This window comes from Argentina anserina, chromosome 7 (genome assembly GCF_933775445.1).
Source record: "Argentina anserina chromosome 7, drPotAnse1.1, whole genome shotgun sequence".
Taxonomy (NCBI): domain Eukaryota; kingdom Viridiplantae; phylum Streptophyta; class Magnoliopsida; order Rosales; family Rosaceae; genus Argentina; species Argentina anserina.
Window position 1 is genome coordinate 5,326,025 of NC_065878.1, and position 22,149 is coordinate 5,348,173.

The window sequence follows — 22,149 nt, forward strand, 5'->3', positions numbered from 1 at the left end:
GTGCATGGGACCAAAACTGGATCTCAGAGAACTACTGACTGACATACATCTCGGTGATGGAGTCGATAGGGAGTTCGCTCTCCGTAGTTCAACAAATGAGTCCTACCATGTTCACTATCTCTGATTGAGCTAAAGGCCTTCTGAAACAAAGACTTGATCTTGTGTCTAGGCATCCATACTTAGGCCGCACGTCCACCTTGATTTACAACTTAGAATCAATCGATCATTCAATCATTGAAATAGCAAAAAGAACTTGTGATTTGTATGAACTTGTGAAAACGTAAAGAACTAACACTTGTAAACTTGACATAGTTGTCGTGTCCTTCCCCTTAAGTGTGCGTGTGTATGACTAAGGGAAGGCACGAATTTTATGTATCCATTATGTATTCTTCATGGCTAACTCGTTACCTTTCATATAAACAGGTACTATGCATGTCCGAATTTTCTAAGAAGACACAAGAGCTCAAGGATCGAATTCAAGCACTTAGAGATTTGAACAACTCTTTCATAAGTAAACCTTTGAATTTCGAAACATCTGCAAGCAATTCAAACTTAAACTCTTCACCTAGATCAGAAGAAGAGGAGGATCTGTCCTTTCCATTCGTCTTCAATTCAGACTTAGACACAATTGCGGGCCGTGACATAATTCCTGTTGGTGCTCCAATGGCACTCAAGAATGCATTCATTCCTACCACCCCGGAATCACCTTCATGCATTGCTTTCACTCCACCTGATGAAGCTAACTTCTCCATTCCTGTTCAATTGCTTGGGCAGCTGCCTAAGTACTCTGGTTCTTCAATGGAAGACCCTAATGTTCACCTTAGGGAGTTCTTGGACATTTGCAAGCTCCAATCGATTCATCATCTTTCTCAAGAAGGCTTGAGGTTGCTTTTGTTCCCATTTACCCTTAAGGATGATGCTAAACGTTGGTTATATTCTTTGCCTGCAGGAATCATCACTACATGGGACGAAATGACTAGGAGGTTCTTGAAGCAATTCTTCCCTGCTCAACTCACGAAAAAACTTAGGAGGGAGATTCAGAACTTCACTCAAAAAGATGGTGATTCACTATATGAGGCTTGGGAGGAATTTCAGGAACTACAAAGGAAGTGCCCTCACCATGGTATTTCGTTGGATGACTTGGTGCAATTCTTCTATGAAGGACTCGACACCACCAATAAGAGCATGGTGGACTCGGCATGTGGCTGCACCTTCATGAACAAAACCGGTCAAGAAGCTTATACCTTGATTGATGACTTGGCTGACAACAATCGCCAATTTAGTTCCAAGGAGAAGAGAGGAAGCAAGAGCCGTGGGGTGTATGATGTTGATGCAAGGAATCAGATGGCTACTTTAGAAAGGAAGCTTGACGTGCTAGTCAAGGCATTCAATGGTTCGAGCATCAACCCTCAAGCATGCGGCATTTGTTCTTTCAAGGATCACACGACTGACAATTGTCCAAATGGTGCAATGACTGAAGAAGAGTTGAACTTTATGGGGCAACAAAGGCCTAGGTACGATCCATACTCGAACACATACAACCCTGGACTTAGAGATCATCCAAATTTTCGTTGGAGCAACAATGCTCAACCATCCAATGCTCAAGGTCAAGGACCTCGTCCTTCAGGTTTGTTTGTGAGGCCTCAGGTACCTCAAGGTTCTGCTCCCTTTAACTCTAATGTTCATGGTTCGAATAATACATCTTCACCTAATTATGATGAACTTTTGAAGTCTCTTGCTCAAGGGCAACAAAATCTAAACTCTGCTACTCAAGCTTTAGTTACAGGTCAACAAGCTCATTCGAAGGACATAACCGAGCTTAAGAAGCAGATGGGACAAGTGATCGATTTCATGGGCAAGATCCATGAAGGAGGGAAGTTGCCGAGCCAAACTGAGCCTAATCCGAATGTGAAGGCCATGGTGACACGAAGTGGGAGGACTTTGGATGTTCCAATGCAGCAACACAAGAAGGCCGTGCCTTTTAAAGGTAAGGAGGCCGAGAATTGCAATGTCAAAGACTTAGAGAAGGACCCTGCCTCCTCTAAAGCCAATGATGCCGTGCCCCTACCAAAAGAAGATCATGCCGTGCATGACAAAGGTAAGGATCCTAACTCTAGTGGTTTGGTTTCAACTAATGATCTTCCTCGTGTTCCCTTCCCTAGTAGATTTGCAAAGCAAAAGAAGGATGACTCTGATCAAGCCATGCTCGACATTTTCAAGAAAGTGGAAGTAAACATGCCTCTTATTGAATGCATACAACAAAACCCTAAGTATGCTAAGTTTTTGAAAGAATTGTGCACCAATAAGAGGATGACTCGAGAGAAGGAGGTTGTTACAATGAGTGAGACGGTTTCTGCCGTGCTCCAAAGGAAGCTACCACCAAAGCTTAAGGATCCAGGGAGTTTTTCTATCCCTTGTACAATCGGAAACATGACATTTGAAAAGATAATGCTAGACTTAGGTGCATCTATCAATGTAATGCCGCACTATATCTATGAGAACCTAGGTCTAGGTGATTTGAAACGTGATAATGTTGTGATTCGATTGGCTGATTGTTCCAACAAAGTCCCTTTGGGCTATGTTGAAGATGTTCTTGTGCAGGTATCGAGCTTGATCTTTCCTGCCGACTTCTATGTCATAGACATGGAGCCAATGGAGGCAGATGACAAGGAGGTTCCTATCTTGTTAGGCCGCCCCTTCATGAGGACTGCACGAACAAAAATAGATGTGTTTAGTGGATCACTCACCTTCGAGTTCGATGGTGAAGTGATTAGCTTCAACATCTTTGAAGCTATGAGGTATCCTCTTTCGGAGTTAAGTGATTGTTTTTCAGTTGACATACTTGATTCCCTTGCAGATAACTATCTAGATACCTTGACAAATGACGAGTTGGCACTCACCATTGCCCAAGGGGCCGGATTTACAAGTGATAGCTCAAACATTTCGGTGTTAGAAGCTAAAGATGCCGTGCCATCCTTCATTCATGAGAACGTGACCTCTCTTGAGGTTGCACGTGAGGTAAGCTTTGTCTCTCCTAGTCCAATTCTCTTAACTACTAACAAGAATCTTCCTTCTGTGGTGCAAGCTCCGAAGCTCGATCTTAAGGTTCTTCCGGACCACTTGAAGTACGCGTTCTTAGGAGAAGAGGATACATTGCCCGTGATCATTTCATCTGCACTAAATGAGGAACAAGAAGAGAGATTGATTGAAGTGTTGAAGAGACACAAGACGGCAATAGGATGGACCTTAGCCGACATCAAGGGGATCAGTCCTACCATGTGTGTGCATCGAATATTGCTAGAAGATGGTGCCAAACCAACCAAGGAAGGTCAGAGACGCCTTCACCCACCAATGATGCAAGTTGTAAAGGATGAAATCACTAAGTTGCACGATTGTGGCGTGATCTACCCCATCTCGGATAGTAGGTGGATCTCTCCCATCCAAGTTGTGCCAAAGAAGTTAGGCATCACGGTGGTGAAGAACAAGGACAACGAGTTGGTGCCTCAAAGGACAGTGACCGGTCATAGAGTATGTATTGACTATAGGAAGCTCAATGCAACAACAAGGAAGGATCACATGCCATTGCCATTCATTGATCAAATGCTTGAGAGGTTAGCTGGTCACTCTTTCTATTGTTTCCTTGATGGATATAGTGGATACAACCAAATAAGTGTTGCGGAAGAAGATCAAGAGAAGACCACATTCACATGCCCTTTTGGTACGTTTGCCTATCGTCGCATGCCTTTTGGTTTATGCAATGCCCCAGGTACGTTTCAACGTTGTATGTATCACATTTTCTCTGAGTATATTGGTTCCAAAATTGAAGTTTTCATGGATGATTTTTCTGTCTATGGTGAAGATTTCGAAACTTGTTTAGAAAATGTTGAACTTGTGCTCAAACGTTGTGAAGAAACTAACTTGGTTTTGAATTGGGAAAAATGTCACTTTATGGTCACGCAAGGCATTGTCTTAGGTCATATTGTTTCATCTAGAGGAATTGAGGTTGATAAGTCTAAAATAGATCTTGTGCGTCACTTACCCCTCCCCACAAGTGTGAGGGATGTTCGATCGTTTCTTGGACATGCAGGTTTCTATCGTAGGTTTATCAAGGATTTTTCCAAGATTGCGAGACCACTAAGTTCATTGCTTCAAAAGGACGTTCCCTTTCACTTTGATGATGATTGCAAGCAGGCATTCGAGACTTTGAAGAAGCTCCTAACTTCAGCACCGATCATGGCACCGCCGGATTGGTCCTTGCCATTCGAGTTGATGTGTGATGCCTCCGACTATGCAGTTGGAGCCGTGCTAGGGCAGAGGAAGGACAAGCAGCCCTACGCCATCTACTATGCCTCACGAACACTCAATGATGCTCAACAAAACTACACCACCACTGAAAAAAAACTTCTTGCCGTGATCTTTGCTCTAGATAAGTTTCGTTCTTACTTACTTCAATCTAAAGTTATTGTGTACACTGACCATGCAGCTTTGAAGTATTTAATGACAAAGAAGGATGCCAAACCAAGATTGATTCGATGGATTCTTCTACTCCAAGAATTTGATCTCGAGATCAAGGACAAGAAGGGATGTGACAATGTTGTGGCGGATCATTTGAGTCGTTTGGTGAGAGATGCCGAGCCCTTGGCCATCCAAGAGAGCTTTCCGGACGAGCAACTCTTTCGAGTTGAGGTAAGTGAACCATGGTATGCAGATATTGTCAATTATCTTGTTTCTAAGCAATTTCCGGATACTTTATCGCATGCTCAAAAGAATAGACTTAAGGCATTAGCTAAGTACTATGTTTGGGATGAACCATACTTGTGGAAACATTGTGTTGATCAAATCATTAGGAGGTGTGTCCCTGAACATGAACATCAATCTATACTTACGTTTTGCCATTCTGAATCTTGTGGAGGACATTTTGGTTCACGTAGGACTGCGCTTAAGGTGCTCGAATGTGGTTTCTTTTGGCCTACGATTTTTAAAGATGCATATCATTTTTGCATGACTTGTGATAGGTGCCAACACATGGGAAACTTAGGATCTAAAGATCAAATGCCTATGACACCGATTATATATGTCGAAATTTTTGATTGTTGGGGTATTGATTTCATGGGACCTTTTCCTAGTTCTAATGGTTTCTTATACATACTCGTTTGTGTTGACTATGTTTCGAAATGGGTGGAAGCAAAGGCCACCCGGACTAATGATTCTCGAGTTGTTGCAGATTTCCTTCGTTCTAACATTTTCTCTAGGTTTGGTATGCCGAGAGTTATCATTAGTGATGGAGGATCTCACTTTTGCAACCGGACCATTGAGGCGTTGTTGAAGAAGTATGGAATTAAGCATAAGGTTGCTACGCCTTATCACCCCCAAACAAGTGGACAAGTGGAGTTATCTAATCGTGAGATCAAGAGAATTTTAGAGAAGTCTGTTGGACCATCACGCAAGGATTGGTCTCAACGATTGGATGATGCTCTTTGGGCCTATAGGACGGCATACAAGACTCCCCTAGGCATGTCACCATTTCGACTAGTCTATGGCAAGGCGTGCCATCTTCCTGTGGAGCTTGAACATCGTGCATGGTGGGCTGTGAAGAATTTTAACATGGATATTGATGAGGCCGGATTACATAGGAAGTTGCAATTGCATGAGCTTGAAGAGATTAGGAATGAGGCCTATGATTCGGCAATGGTTTACAAGGAGAAGACTAAGACATTCCATGACCGCATGATTAGGAAGAAACACTTTGTCGTGGGGCAGAAAGTTCTTTTGTTTAATTCTCGACTTAGATTGTTTCCGGGCAAGCTCCGTTCTAGGTGGCTTGGACCGTTTGTTGTTACTAATATTTTTCCTTCTGGTGCTATTCAGATCAAAAGTATGGTGCATGGAAAGGAATTCACGGTCAATGGACATCGCTTGAAGCCGTACTATGACAATTTCGTGGAACACAATGTGGAGGAGACGTCTCTCCTTGATCCTACGGCAAGCAAGTGATGCAAATGAAGTAGTCTAGGCTATAGACTCTAAACTTAAGCCAATGAAGGAGCCATCAATGAGTGTTTGCATTTTCTTACCCTTAACTCTTTCTAGTTTCGTTGCTTATCATATTGTACATTGAGGGCAATGTAAGTTTTAAGTGTGGGGTGGGGTATACATCATTCGTTGAATTCTATTGTTTGATGTTATGTGTTTCGATTTTGTGTTTTGATTTTCGAAATTTTAGTGTCATTTTGGTTCTGTTTTTCGATTTTTAAGTTGTTTAGTTGTTTTGTTTTTGTTTTGAGTCCTAGGTATGCCTTTGACTGTCTAGGATGAGTTGATCTTTGAATTTATGGTTGATAGATGATCATGATATTGGAATGAACTTCATTGTTATTTGATGGTTAATCGATGTGTAGATTTTGTACGAACATGTAGTAGATGAGGATTTTGAAACTTAGGTACAGAATGAGCATGTTCCTTACTTGTTTGAATTCATGTAACCTATGTGAGATTCGAGCCATATACTTGTGCCTTTCTTTGGAGAGTTTATTCTATCGTTTCTTGGCTTTATAACCTCATTACATCTATTTTGATCAATTCATATGCCATAGATTTGCAATGAACTAGAGAATGCTAGAACTTACTTTGTGAAACTTTCGAAGCTTTATGTCATAATATACTCTGATTTTGAAAAAGATTGTTGGATCTTTTTAGGATTTCCACGACTTAAAGCCAAAAAGCCGTAAATCCCTATTTGAGCCCTGTTTGGGACACCTTAGTTTTAACCCCTTTGAGCCTACGTTAAGCCTTTTCTTTCATTACCAACATGTTATATCCCTGCTTAGTATAGTTATATCTCTACCTTGTCTTTGAGGCTTGGCAGAGCCGATTCTTGGTGTTAATATGGAGTGATGATTTGATTCAAGTGTGGGGTTATGCTATTGTATGTTATGCCTTGAAAAGAGTATGAAAAAGAGAAAGAAAAATGTGTTGATGCCGTGAGAAACAGAAAAGAAAAAGATATAGGCACGGCAAGAAAAGAAAGAAAAAGTTGAATGAAAGAATGATGATCTCGGCATACATACATGTTTTTGGTGAATTTGGAGTTGTGATGTATTTGTTGAAGGCTCAATAATGTTATACTTTAGCCTTTGTTCGTTTTCACAATGTTTAAAGTGATGAATGGGTCCAACATGAGGATATTTGGCCCTTGTTTTATGGAGTATGGCGACATAAGGTGGATGTTTTGCTCTGCTAAGTCTTGAGGATGACCTTTGTGATTCCTTTACCCTGAAAAATATATCAATGCCGAGCCTAAACCATCCCTTCTCTAAAGATCCGCATGATTCTTAAAATGAGTAGCTCTTGATTTGTGGAGTTTGTTTCATAAGTAAGCATATGGTTTGGGTTCATTTGTGCATATGATTGGTATCTTTCATGAGGTTTTCGATTTCCCTATGTTCATAACTCTTGTGTGTGAAAAGCTTTTAAGCATATGCCATATTCTTGAGAGAAAAGATTTGGAGTGCATATCCTATGTGAGTTGAATTTGAACTCGTTTTGAACATGTCGAGCTTAAAATCACCTTTGTTTCTGCCATGTCTTACTTGTTAAACGAAATCTCATGTTTATTAACCATTGAATTCATCTTATCTATTTCGATTGAATGCTATTCTTGATGCTATGAGTTTGAAGATCTCTGAGACAAAATGTTGAAGGCATTAGTGTTGTGTCGTTAGTTATAGTTGTTTTGATTTCGTTTTATGTTTTGATTTCCCTTTTTAGTGTTTGCTAAGGGACTAGCAAAGTCTAAGTGTGGGGTTGTTGATAGGAGCACAAAGTGTGACGTTCTTAATGTTTATATGCCCTATTCTTATGCTTTGTTACTTCTTATTTAGTTGTTTTAGGTTCATATTTGATACATGTATGTTCTAGGTAGAGCTATTTCGAATTGAGATGATTTGATGATGAAATTGTGCTAAGTGTTAGAACTCCTGATTGAGCTAGGATTCCTTACTCGACTAGGACTCTACTTTCCTATTTTCATTCTTTCCTATTCCTTAATCGACGATTTCTTTTCAGGAAAGACAAATCATATTTGGAAAGGAAGGAGAGTTGCCGAGTTGCATTCCTAGTTGAACAAGGAAATCATATTCGAGTTGAAGAAGGAGAAGAGGAGGCCGGCCTAGCTACTCCTAGTTGGACCAAGAGATTGCCGTGCAGCCCTTAAAGAGATCTCCCTATTGGACTTGGTTTCCTACATCAAGTTGGATATGGAGTACATAAATCAAATCCATAACAAAGAGGATTTCAGTTTCCCAATTGGATTCTATTTCCTTTTGGCACGCAAGAAGGCTTCCTAGACCTCTATATATAGAGGCCGACCTCTCCATTCAGCAACATCATCAGCCTATACACAAACACAGCCATAGCTCTGCCGAATTCATCCTTCACCATTCCAAGAAATCCTAAAACCGATTCCATCCTTCCCCACCTATCAATAGCCTTCAAGCACGCTTGTGAAGAAGGTTTCATCCATAGAAGTCTCGGCTACACTTGTGGATTGCTTGATTTATAAAGTGTAACCATGATTCACTCTTGTTTAATTTCGGTTTTGGTTTTGTTCTTGTTCTTGGATGAAGTTGCGATTTGTGTAGAGTAGTCTTGTATCAATTTTGTCTATGAAATAGCTACTTGATTCAATTTATATAGAGGATTCGAAAATTTTTTTGGTTTTATGGATTTCTGTTTTTGGTTTCTGCCGAATGTATGTATGATCAATTTTCGATATCTATGTGTTATGACTATGCTTGTAGCATGATATCTAGGTTGTTGGATTAAAGACTTAAGCTAAGAACATGTTTATTCTTGTTTATGTGCTTTTCGAATTGCATGGTTGTTGGTTAAGTAAGTGACATACTTGATGAATTCAATGTGCATGGCTTTGGGATTGCATGATTAAGATGAACATGTTAGAATTTCGATTATGGCTGCTTGGTTTTGATCGAATGTGTTAAGTGTCTATGTGTTTAGGTTACTGCTTAGAACCCTAAATGCATGATCCATCCATGGTTGCTCAACATATGTCTCGGCATGATTCTAAGAATGGACATAGAACTTGTTTCGATTTCCTTTGTATGATTTGTTTTGGTGATTGTTTATGTGTTGGTTGGTTGATCACATGTATATATTAGTTTAGGTTTTATTTACTGTTTTTATGATTCAATCCAAAATCTATATCAAACCTTAAAACCTTTATGAATTCGTGTAAGTATTGTGATCCTAAGCCCTGGCTGGATCCCCGGTTTGTGAACGATACCCTCTTGCTTTATACTACTATGATGTGTTCAGGGTTAAATATTGATGTCGAGTAATCGAGCATTCATCAACGATCCCGTATCGATTGGTACTAACTTAGGACTATGGCGATTACTGCTGCATTTCGGGACCAGAAATGGTCCCGGGGTGTGACAATACTTCAATTACACAAGCCACACAAATCAAGCAGAATCAACAAGCCAAGCAACAAAGATATAAGTGATACACCAAGCAAATCAAGAAACCAAGCAATAAAGACACAAGTCCTACACTAAGCAAATCAACAAGCCAAGCAGCAAAGATCAACAAGCCAAGCAGCAAAGATACATGTCATACACCAAGCAAATCAACAAGCCAAGCAGCAAAGATACATGTCATACACCAAGCAAATCAACAAGCCAAGCAACAAAGATACAAATTGTAGTCATACACCAAGCACAATCTACACGCCCACAAGGAAGACACAATGTCCAATCATGCACAAAGTACGATCATCACATTCGTGAGGCACATTAAAAAGACATAAGCTAGTCATGTATGCATACTAAATCCTTGTTCCAATTCCTTTTCATTCACTCAAACTATTCAAGCATCTCTTATTTTACCACATTATCTTCCAATGATACGTATGTGTATTCAAATACTGACAACAACTACCCATACATTACATTTAAGTTTCGATAACCATAACTTTTATTAGATAGCTTGCTATACATGTCACTCTATTTTTCAACTAGAATACAAGCTTTCTTTCGAATAGCCTATGGTATGTTTCACACCAGTTTCAGCATGCAAGTGCACAAGGAAGTTTCTCAATACCCCTCCATCAATATGAAATTCATGGAAATGGCATGACCTTTCATTTATCATGGCTTTCTCTCTTTGATTATAACAAAACTTGTCATACATGCTGCTTTATCATTCCTCATAAGCCATATTCCAAACCATGCTAAAATCCTCTCGAGCATAACCAAAATGAGCAACGAAGATAGATAAACATTGTAAATTGTCACGGTAGTAAAAGACTTTGAGCCAAGCTATAAATACAACAAATCAAAGCTACTCCAAGCTAGAAGGTCCATGCCATGCAATGATGCTAAGGGACATGTTATCGAGCCAAGCAGCTGTGACATGTTATTCCAAACTCGAAAATCTACACCACTTAATCATGCCAAGCAATATTATCAAGCCAAGCAGTTGTGCATGTTATTCCAAGCTTGAAAATCTACACCACTTAATCATGCCAATCAATATTACAAGCCAAGCAGTTGTGACATGTTATTCCAAGCTCGAAAATCTACACCACTTAATCATGCTATGCAATTTTATCAAGCCAAGCAGTTGTGACATGTTACTCCAAGCTCGAAAACGACACCACTTAATCATGCCGAGCAATATTATCAAGCCAAACAGTTGTAACATCCTACTCCAAGCTAGAAAAATGCGAGCAATACTATCAGGCCAAGCAATTGTGACATAAGAGACCAAGCCAGTGGTGTTCAATACTATGCAACCAACAACTCCATGCGTAAATAATAACCATGTCACAACTAAGGTTAAGCATCATACAAACAAGCTAGACATACATTATGCATATTTAAGCCATTTCCTTCAACAAGGAATGCACAATCGATTCACAACAACAAGCACATTAGAACATAACAATGTCATAAAACCGAGGTCGGGTATCCAATAAAGAACTAACAAGAAGCATAGAAAGACAAATCAGTCCAAACTCTTATCTTGTAAAACTTTATTGGAATCGAAAACCCGAGTTAAAGTCACACCAAGCAAATAACATGCTTCTTAATGCTACTAACTCTCAAACTCTCCAAGCTAACAATCCCATCATTCTCATGCTAATTCAAATAACTTGCAAGCAAGTATCTTTTGGAAGATTAATGCGACTCTGAGAAAGTTTACTAGTATCTGTGTTATATGTTCATACATGGGGGCTGTGCTGCTGGATTTGTTGCTGGGATGGAAGCTTTGCTTTCAAATTTTCTATTATATATGATGCTCTTATAAAAGCAAATTAAAGAAGTAAGTTGTGGTCATTCAATCAACATGCTCCATTGCTTTGGAACTAATGTTCTTCTTAAAGTGAAACGCCAGGCTGGTAGGCCTCCATGCCGATGCATAAGATTTTGTAAGAACCTTACAAGTATGTAAAGTAAATTCAAAATATCAAAGCCAAGTAAAGGAAGGATCATATGAAGCAAAGAATATAAGTGAGGTGGTCACAAGCTCAAATTATTTGAATACATGCCTCAGACATGCTCATGCATAACAACTAGTATTCAAATCCAAGCAAGCAAGCAGACATCATGCAAACTTATTCCCTTACCAAGTGAATTTCCTGATGGCACAATACACTAATCAAGACATATGCACATGGAAGGTCAAAGATAATTTGAAGAGTTAGATTGTTAATGCTGCTGTGAAAGCACTACGAGCTGCTGCCGTGTTGTATGATTGGTATCCAGGGTGTTTCCCTGACCATTATGTGACAACCAACTTTTGTCATGCCAATATGCTAGCCTAGTTTCGAGCTTTATCCTACCAGATTTTCTCTATAGAACCCTACACCATGTTAGCCAGACCAAATTTTTATTTCTCTTAAGAATTGGACCAAATTCCAGTAACCAAATGCACCTCCCTATCAAGCAGCAAATACTTTCTCCCCTTAAACAACCATCATGTCAAGATAATGTTAGAACACCAGATTCATATGCCAATCTAACTATAACAAAGAGAACTATGCCAATCATACCACTTCTCTCTTTGAAACTCGTGCATCATCTGTATCCAAGCAATCATGTCGAACCAAAGAACAACCAAAGCCATTATTTTCCATGCTAACATGTTCTGCTTTAGTTATTGGGATAATCATGCGGCTACTAACTTAGGCATATAGAGTCTCATGCTTTAGAACATGCCCAAACAAAGCCAAACCAAGTGAAGATTTTTCTTACAACATCAAAGCTAATCAAGCAGGATTAAGTCATACAAACCAACGCAAATCCACGCCAAGCAAAAGTGATTAAGAAAAATTCAAATCTCAGCAGTAAAATGTTCAAGCCAAGCTATGTTTCTAAATTCTGCATATACCAAGCCAACCAATGTCGTGCTCTAACATTCTTTACCATAGTGGAATTCAATGGACAAACAATGAAGATGTAAGATCTGTAGTCATATATTATCAATCAATCGCTGTGATTGTTGAGCAAAATTCAAATCCTAGCAGTGAGCATAGTTTCAACAAGGCAAAAAGACCAACCCGATGCCTCAATTTGTTTTAAGATTCAAGCTTTAAATAATCAAAAACAAGCATATTTCATTGTTGAAATGATGCTCACCTGGCCTGGATATCATGATCGATCTCAATGCATCAATTTAGCTTAGTGTTCTGATTTCCAGCAACTAATTAATGTTGCAGAGACGATATTCAATCACATCAGCAAATTGAAAATGCCAAAAGTCAAAATATGCACTACAATACAACAAGGAGCCAAGGATGACCCAAGCTATCATCACATCCGAAATAGGAGGAGAGTGAGATAGAGAAACCAGTGAAGGAGATGTTTATACCAAGCAACATAGGAGGCCTGATGCAATCAAACTACTAGAAACCCAGCAAATGAATTCCATAGACCAGAGATTCAAGCTATTCAAGGAAAGACCATTACCGGCGTCGAAGAGATAAAGAAAAAAACAAGTTTGCTAAGTTTAACTAAGAGGTGACGCTTCATGCTAGTGTGCTACACTCATCTAAGTTATGGGACCTAATATTTAGTATTGATTATCTGGCCCATTCTCATGCTTTCATGACCCATATAATCAAGGGGGCTAATGTTGATGCCTCTTTTTCAACAAGCCAAAAACCAAGGCCCGACATGCAAAAAGACCGAGCCAACGGTCCTAAAATCACGCCAAGCTTAATATCAAGCCAAACATAGATTAAAACACGTCATACAATTCTCGTAGACCCAAACTACACTTTGGGGCTTACACGAGGGTCGTGGTATGGAAGATAAGGAGCTTGTGAGGCCCATTGTCAAAATAGAGCACGTAAACAAATTTTGGGCTTGGGAACCAAAATTCATGCATTATATGGCTTTAAATTCGACATTGGGCTAGTAGAGAAAGGGATCTTCAGCCCAATAAAGCTAAGGCCCATTTTTGGCCCAAAACCCATCACATAACCCATATCCATTTACTATTTTAGTTGCTTCATCCCCATTTGGCAAACACATTCTACCACTTTTACTGCTGGGATTGGTGCTTGCCTAGTTTCGGCAGCACCAGAAAATCAGGGAAAGGCAATCACACCTAGATCTTTTAAGATCTCTTTGATTTCCTATCCCCACAACTTCCTTTGAGCATGATTTAAGGAGCCCATGATCTTTAGTTGGTGACAGTAGCACCAAATGTCCTTGCCATCACCGCCCTTATCCATAGACCACGCATCCGAGATGAAGAGAAGCCTTGAGGACCATTGGTCTTTAGGTTCATCCTCCTTTCCCAACCCCACAATAAAGAGGGAAAGTTATTATTTCAATGGGGGATGGATGGGGATTCAACCCACATGGATTCAATCCAACTCATCCGATCTCACCCCAACCAGAAGAGAAAACTCAGTAACTTCAAGCAAGAGAGCATGCCTTATCTCTCACACTCAAACCATCACCCACCTTGCCTTAATACTCACCCAAATCATGCAATCTCATCTCTACTGAATTCACAAGCATCCAGCTCCCTCACCATGCCCCTCCTGTAAGCTTCGTTACTCTTGTTAAGCATAAAAAAGAGTTGTTACGGCCAAGTAAATCTCTTCCGTTATAAGTGAATCGCTGCTGTTACAAGTGAATTGCTATTGTTACTATCAAGTTAGATCAATCACATCAAAATCGTTCTTGGATCCTTTCCTCGATCGATTTTGGGCCTAGTCGCACCGCAAAAACACAATCTTACAATATATATGTATGTATAAAAGCTTATACATACCATAAGGAAAATAAGGACACAATGTATGTTTTAGATTAGTGGTACAATGAGGAATCGACTTGAGGATGAGTATAATTATGTAATCTACTCAAGCACTTGTACCACGATGAGAAAAGTGAATGTATATGCGTATAATTGAGGATGAGTATGCAAGAGTAATGTTTTAAAATCTTGGTGAGTTGTTATCTATTTGAAAAGATTAACTTCATTAACTGATAGATGACTTACAAATTCAAAAAACCTTGAATGCATATGCAAGGTTTGAGAGTGTTTACAAAGTTTAACTGAAGGGAAGCAAACTGAAGGGGAATTTCAAATAAAACTATCTCAGATAATGAGCTCCTAGTGTAAACTCTCTTGATAAATCTCCGTCTAAACTTGAGAGTGAATGGATTTGATAAATGATGACTGCCATGATTGGTGGATTGTAGGATGGAGTGTCTGACATGTATGGATGATTTGGTGGATGAAGCATCTATGTAACCAAAAAAAATTTACTTATATATATACTTATTCACTATGTCAATATTGTCAATATACGACACATATCAGGCGACATATGTCAGGTTAAGTGTTGTTCGGAAGTTTGGAGTGACATATATATGTGTATATGTTGTCTAAATAGAGTCATAAATTCAAGACTTAGATATTACCATCTTTTCCACATAAATATGTGTATATGTGGAAAAGATGGTAATATTTAGGCGACTTATATATGACGTGTGAGATTTTTCCTTAATTCTAGAGAGGGATTCTAAAGTTGACTAAAAAATGAAACAACAATAAGACGACAGTTATATGTCATCTGAGTTTGAAGCTTAATTTAGAGGCAAAGACACCTAGTTGACTAAATGAATATTGTTACTTTGACGACATTTATATGTACCCTAGAATTAAGTACATATACATACTTTTTGTCTAGATGGGACAACATTTATATGTCGCTTAGTTTATGTTAAAATTAGTACGGGTTTTGGAGGGCTAAGTTTGATGACTCCTAAAATTGCTGCACGCCCAGACCGTGTACACATATATTTGTCCTAAAATCTGCCGCTTTCACAAAAGCAATTCGGCGAAAACAAAAACTCTCAGCTCTCTATCATTCTCTCTCTCAAAACATTCTGGGTTTTGGAGAGAAAATATTCTCTCGATCTCTCTTTTCTCTTGGCTCTCAATCTCTCTGTTCTCTCAATCTGGGTAAGCAATTTCTACTTGGAATTTGGAGATTTTGAGATTACTGTTTGAGATTTCAATGGGTTTTGCGGTTTCATTACTTATTGGGGATTTTTGATTGGGTTTCCTTATGAATTTGGGGATTTTCGATTTGATTAGGTTTATTTTGCAGGGAAGAATTTGTTGGAAGGAAAGAATCTGGATTGTACTTGAATCTGGATTCAGTGTGAACAGTACAATATCCTCATTAAGATAAGTAATTGAGTCTCTACCATTTAAATTTAATCCTGCACTGCTTTGATTTTTGAATCCCTTACTCCGGTGAATCAATGAATCATGAAGATTAAGACAAAGTCTTTTTAGATAGTAATCGCTAAATCTTTCAGCTTTTAACTTTCAATTCCGTTATGTTCATATTAGGTTCGTCACTCACATGCTTTTTAATTTCTCTATCATGGTGATGGTGTTAGTTATTGTGGGTAGTATATTTATCTGACTCACCTGTGAATATTTTATGCAGTTACAAGTGTTGAAACAGTGTGCATTAGGCAACTTGGACGAACCTTTTGTCAACCCTGGCATAAATGAGAAGCAATCGTTGTTTGTTCTGATGGTAAGTCTTGGTTCGAATTTTTAATTAGTTCCTAGTGCAAAGAAGAATGTTGTTGTATTTGTTTCATGTATACATGGTTTATATGTGTGCCTGTACTCTTTCACTGCTTATTCGTTTTCTTTTAGTCTCTAACTGATCACATATCTCATGTATTAGGTTGAACCTAAAGCATCAAATAAATCTCATTTTACTCAAGAACTTATCTCAACTGTTTTGTTCACAATTGTGGTTGGATTTGTGTGGTATGAGTAACTGAAACACTAGTATTTGTTTCTCTGTTTTGCAACTTAAAGTTGTTGTTCCCCAATAATTTTTGAATTATTGTTTTAGTAACAATATAGAACTTTGTTTAGGTTTATGGGCACGGTTAAGTACGTAGGGAGTTTGGGTGGAATAGGTGCTTCAGGAGTTGGCTGAAGCTTGTCCTATACCCCAATGGAGTTGAATAAACACTAGTATTAGTGATCGTTGATACGTTTTTTGTTTATGGTTGACTTGCCCCCCCCCCCCCCCACCCACACACATTATTGTCACATTGTATGGTTAATCTTGTTTTGTCTGGTTGAATTCTCTGAGTTTGTGAAGTTTTCTGGAAATTATGTTTCATTTAATGCATACAAGACTAGACTAAGTGATCATCCAAGTTCTATAAATTGTGTGCTTCTTATTCTGTAGTTGCCAAACAAAATCTTGGAGACTATTTACAGCTAATCTTGGCTCTGTCCTAAGTCCTGACAAAGACTCATACTTGATTGGGAACGTTCAGAAATATTACTAAAAGAAATGTGGAGATTCTAACGTTTTACTAACTTTAGTCCCTGCGTGCTCACCCAAACGAATTTTTACGTTTTGATGTCGGTTTAGTTTGTTATTTTTGAATATTGAACTTTGAAGTTTGAACTAGTGGCACCAATACTACACTTGAGACTGCTAGAGAAAGTTCCTGGTAATGTTATACTGGTCTTGATATCCTTTATTTATTCCATGATTGCCAACCCAAACCGTTATTCAATTGCTATGATTTCCTCTTTTGTAGCATTGATCCTTTCTATGTCTTTCTCCCAAAGTTACATTGTATGATAACTCTATTTTAAGTATACGATCTTGTCAGAGTGTGAATTACTTTTGCTTTATTTTAGCATGCTTGTTTTCCAATATTTTTTTCATATTTAGTTAGATCTCATTTGTCAATTATGGTTACATCAAATGAAACAAAAGTAGTGTTTGTTCTTCTCTGCATTAAAAGCTTTCTAATGCCTGCGTATATAATGGGTTGTTTGATGTTGCTTCTTACATTATTCCAGAGTGTCTTTGGTATAAAACCAGATTAAGCAGCACGCACTCTAAATATTCCGATTTGATGTGGAACAAGCATACCAACCTTCACCTCCTTATTCCTATTCTTTTCTTATTTTATTCTTGTTCATGGGTTTCCTTGGCCCTGGCACAAAACAAAACCATTATTCCAGTGCATGTGGGGCTTATTCTTGATGACCTTGATTATTATTTCACAAAGGATATTTGGTTGAGTTACATCAATATGTCTGTCTTCGACTTTCTGCTACTAATCCTCACTACAACATAAGGATTATTTTGAAAACTAGGCATATCAAAGAAAATGTTGTCAGTGCAGCTGTTGCTGGTTCTCAGTTCTCACTATTCTTTTCGCAATTCATTTATAATGATGGTGGTTTATCTCTTAACTATCATATGTTGGGTTCATGATATTCATTTTTACTTACGATTTTTGTTCTCTGTTGGGCTGCAGCTCTTGACTTGATAAAGAAAGAACTTTCCAAGTTGGTGACAATGGAAACCAAAGTCTTCATCCTCCACTTGGCAACTAATCTATGCTCTCTTTAAATTGATTCAGTTGATATACATGCAACTTAGCTTATATATATGTCCAATTGTTGTTCTTAAAAGCAGTGGCTGGTTCGGAAAAATAACTATGGAGGATATTGATGATCTGCGGGCATAGTGGGCAAAGTATGTTTCAAGTTCAAGGATAACAAGTATGTTTGGTAAGCAGTAGTAGCTTGCTATAAGTAGTAAGAGATGCATTATAAGCATCAATATGCAGGTTAAATTTGGACATAGCTGGCTGAGGTTGCATCTTTTGCGAGCTATTTTGATGTGCAAGTTGTTTAGTTGGTTTCCCTTTGTGTAAAACTGCTAGTACTTTATGGCTCTTTTAAATTGCAAGGATAATATATACCATGGAATGTAAACTATTAGCTAGAAAGAATTTTATGGTGCTTTATGATCTTAGGTTTTTATGAAACTACAAGCAAGCAATATTCTGTTTGGAATGTGTTATCTTAAAAAGGTGTGTAATTTCAGCTGCATTAACACAAATGTGTGTTTTAATTGCTAAAACAACAACACAAAAGAAAAACATATGACGTCTGAAGAGTGCAACAACAACACATATGAAAACAAATAAGATGTTAAATGATGCTATACTAACACTCAGACGACATATATGGTAAACAAAAGTGTTACATGTGAGGTTATATGTCGTCTTATATCAAATCTTGCGAAAAAAGTATTACAACGACATTTATGTCACTAGAAGAGCTAATTAAACAAGTAAAAGAGGGTTTCATCCAATGAATGCCCATATGTCGCCTCGTATTGAAAATTCAAATTTGTCGCTTAGTAACCTGTCGTCGTTAAGGCTATCTGGTGACAGATAATATATGTGGCTAGAAAGAGTATCAGGCGACATATAATATTTGTCGCTGGAAAGAATACCAGGCGACATAAGACTTTTTTCTCATATGTCGCCTGATATATATATCAGCGACATATATTATATGTAGTTTGATAGCTACAACGGCGACAGGCTACTAGGCGACATATTTAAATTTTCTTCAGCAACACAACACATATGTCGCCTGAAGACATAATTGGCCTAGTGATTTATAACAAGCTTTAAAAAATCTATTTTCTTTAGTCATGTATTTTCTGTGATATACACTATAAATATATATTTTGCTGGAAATATTTAGAATAGGTATAGGGTGAAGCCCAAACATTTAATCCAATACCCAATACCCAATACCAAAACCCAAACCAAACCAAGTCTTAAACGGGTTGGAGAAAGTGTTTCGCGTCAAACAAATCAAAACACCGCCATTCTTTTTCGCAAACTCAAAGCTTTGTCTCCTCGGTTCACCATGTTCTTCCTCTTTCTCCTTTTCTAGATGCTCTTTCATCTAAAACCTAGTTACCGTCATTGAACAGCCGTCAATTACTACCAATGACTTGAAGAAGCAAGAGGTGTTGTGTCACACCCCACTTTTTTTTTTTAGATTTTATTTTGTAAGGTGTAACTCATATTTCAATTAAATAATAGAATTTATGTGAGCCCTTGAAATTTTTCGTCATTTTCCAATATATAGAATACACTAACCAACATTTATTTTTCGCGAAATTAAATTTGTAGTTTAATATTTTTGTTAAGCTACACGTTGACACGAGCGCAAGGGTATTCACATAATATTTTTCTGATACTCGGTTAACTTCCTACGCATTTTTGAAGTTAACAACTATTAAATCTTACTTTCAAATTTCCCTTTATTTTTATTTTTAAATCAAGACGGTTGGTTTTAGGTGGATTAACCTGGGTTGTCCATTTTCATTTAAAGGGGCCCTAAGCCCATTTTTTTCCTTCTTCTATTCTTCTCCCTTGGTCTTTTGGATTCTCTTTCTTCTACTTCGTTTCTCTCTCTTCTTTGTCGAAACGGAGACTTGCCGACACCGTCACCCTCTCCGGCGCGTAGCACTGCCGTCTGGCCACCTCTGGCAGACACACCACCACCATTTTCTTCCTCTCGACAAGATCTTCAAGATGGGGCCCAGTCCATGCATGTCGAATTTGAGCGAGTTTTGAAGCAGTGGGGGCCGCCGTCGAATCCCTCGAGCTCTGGTGACTTCATGGAGCACCTCTTGCAGCAAGTTGAGTGACTGCATAGACGTCTGGGAGGTGGAGGTGACGCTGCAACAGCTCGGATTGGAGGTGCTGCAGCTCGGAGTCGACGAGATTGAGTTTGGGACTTCGTAGAGGTATCAAACGAGCTCCAATCTCCTTGATTTTGGTGTTGTTGTGATTGTCTTGTTGTTTCAATTCGTTTGATATGGTTGCAAGTTAAACTAGGTGTTAGAAACCAGATTTTTGGCCAGATGTTTTACCGTTCTACTGCCCATATGAAATGACCTTTCTACCCCTGTTGACTTTCAATAATTACGGTCGTGCTCCTAGTAGTAAATAAGTTGAAAATATATTGTTTTACCCAAATATTAATTAATTTACTTTTTACTTAAATCTCATTTCAACCCTTTTTTACCTTTATGTTTCTTGATTTAAATCGGATTAAGAAAAATTAGTAACGTTTTTGCTAAAACATAAGTTTAGCTTTACGGTTAAACGTTAAACTCGATTTCCGTCTGGATCAGAAATCGAGGAACTCTTAAGCGTGAGAGATTTAAATGCCAAAATAACAAATTTAAGATTTCTATTTATCAATCATTCGCGTCTTAAATCTAATATACAAATATCTATTATAAAACAAATTTACACCCACCTTTGGAAAAGTCAACTGATCATCCCGACACCTCGATTCAGGTAGTCAAACTAGTCAAACTGACGTTCAATTACTGAATTGACTAAAAACGTCGTGGACCTTACTTTCCTATTTTTTCGTTATTGTTTAGATACGAGACGAGCTTGAGGGATGTGATTCTACTCGGAGCGAGACTTGGGGCACGAACTTCGGCACTGCTATATCAGGTAGGGTGAGTCGCTTGCTAGGGTGAGCCGGTACCTTCCGGGTTAGTGGTTTTCTATATATAAAATATATATGTTTTATGTTTTTATCGCATGTTGCATTTATTGGCACTTTACATTGGTTGTATTGTCTCCAGATTGACCATTTTATTTTATGCATGATTATAAGTCGGTGATTCCATGTACTGATGTCAGGCACCACATCTTTTATTATTATATGGTGAATCTCGTGTCCTGATGTCCGGGTACCATGATTTACAAAAGGTAATTTCATTGTCCTGATGTCCGGCACCGTGTGGCTTAATACTATGGTGATAAATGTGTCCTGATATTTGGCACCTTAGTACATTATTGGCTGTCAGTTCGCCCAAAGGCGAACCTTAGAGCCGGTAGGGTTGGATATACCCCATTGGCGTATTTGATATTTCGACCCAAGTCACATATTTTACATTTGCATGATTTTACTTGACTTAGGGCATATATACATTAAGAACGTCACACATTGTGCTCTTATCATACATCTATATACACTACAAAATTCGCTGAATTGATTGAATATATCATTCATTATATTCTGAAATTCGCTAGGTGTGTTCTTAAGATCGAATGACTTTACATTCCATTGATAATGATCAAATGACGTTACAAAAGCAGTTTTGTATTTGTCTTCTTCACTAATTTATATTTGGCAAAAACCTGACTTCATGTCAAATTTGAAAAAATATGTTGAATCACGTAATCCTTTAATGAGATCACGTTTATTAGGGATATGATATCTTATTCATTCCAAGACATTGTTTAATGAGTTGTAATTAATTACCAGGCGAGGTGTACACCTTTCTAATTCAGCGTTCTTTTGAACATAAACGGCAAGACAAGAACAAGAGGATTTACTTTTTCAGATAATCTTTTATTAAGCAATTCAACAATCCTTTTTTTGCATAATTCCATAAGTTCTTAGTTCATTTGAATTGGACGAGCTTTAGTGGGTATTTTTGTTTCAATGAAATCTTTGAAGTAAGAAAGTTTGACAATGTGCTTCTTCCTATACCAAAACACATTGGGAATTCTAAAGAAATTTCCATTTTAAGTTTTCATCAAAATTCTTAATTTTTTGTTGAAGAGTATGATCATGTAATTGGCTTTCAATTCGTTTGTTGTTGATTTCTTGCTGAAGAAAAGTAATTTGTTTGCCTTTCGCATTAATTAAATTGATGTTTCTAGATATAATTTTTTTTTCTAAAAGCTTTTATTTGATTCAGTT

The 22,149-nt window shown here is 38.1% G+C and overlaps 1 long non-coding RNA gene and 1 other non-coding gene across 2 annotated transcripts; one reads left to right on the top strand and one right to left on the bottom strand.

Annotated features, from left to right (window-relative positions):
• Window positions 1–1,020: 1,020 nt before the first annotated feature.
• Window positions 1,021–1,127, bottom strand: LOC126804282 (small nucleolar RNA R71). The gene has a single exon (XR_007673236.1). It is a non-coding gene; the product is annotated as a small nucleolar RNA R71 (small nucleolar RNA).
• Window positions 1,128–15,380: 14,253 nt separating this feature from the next.
• Window positions 15,381–18,318, top strand: LOC126803223 (uncharacterized). The gene is made up of 3 exons (XR_007673072.1): window positions 15,381–15,504; window positions 15,653–16,093; window positions 17,862–18,318. It is a non-coding gene; the product is annotated as an uncharacterized LOC126803223 (long non-coding RNA).
• Window positions 18,319–22,149: the final 3,831 nt, after the last annotated feature.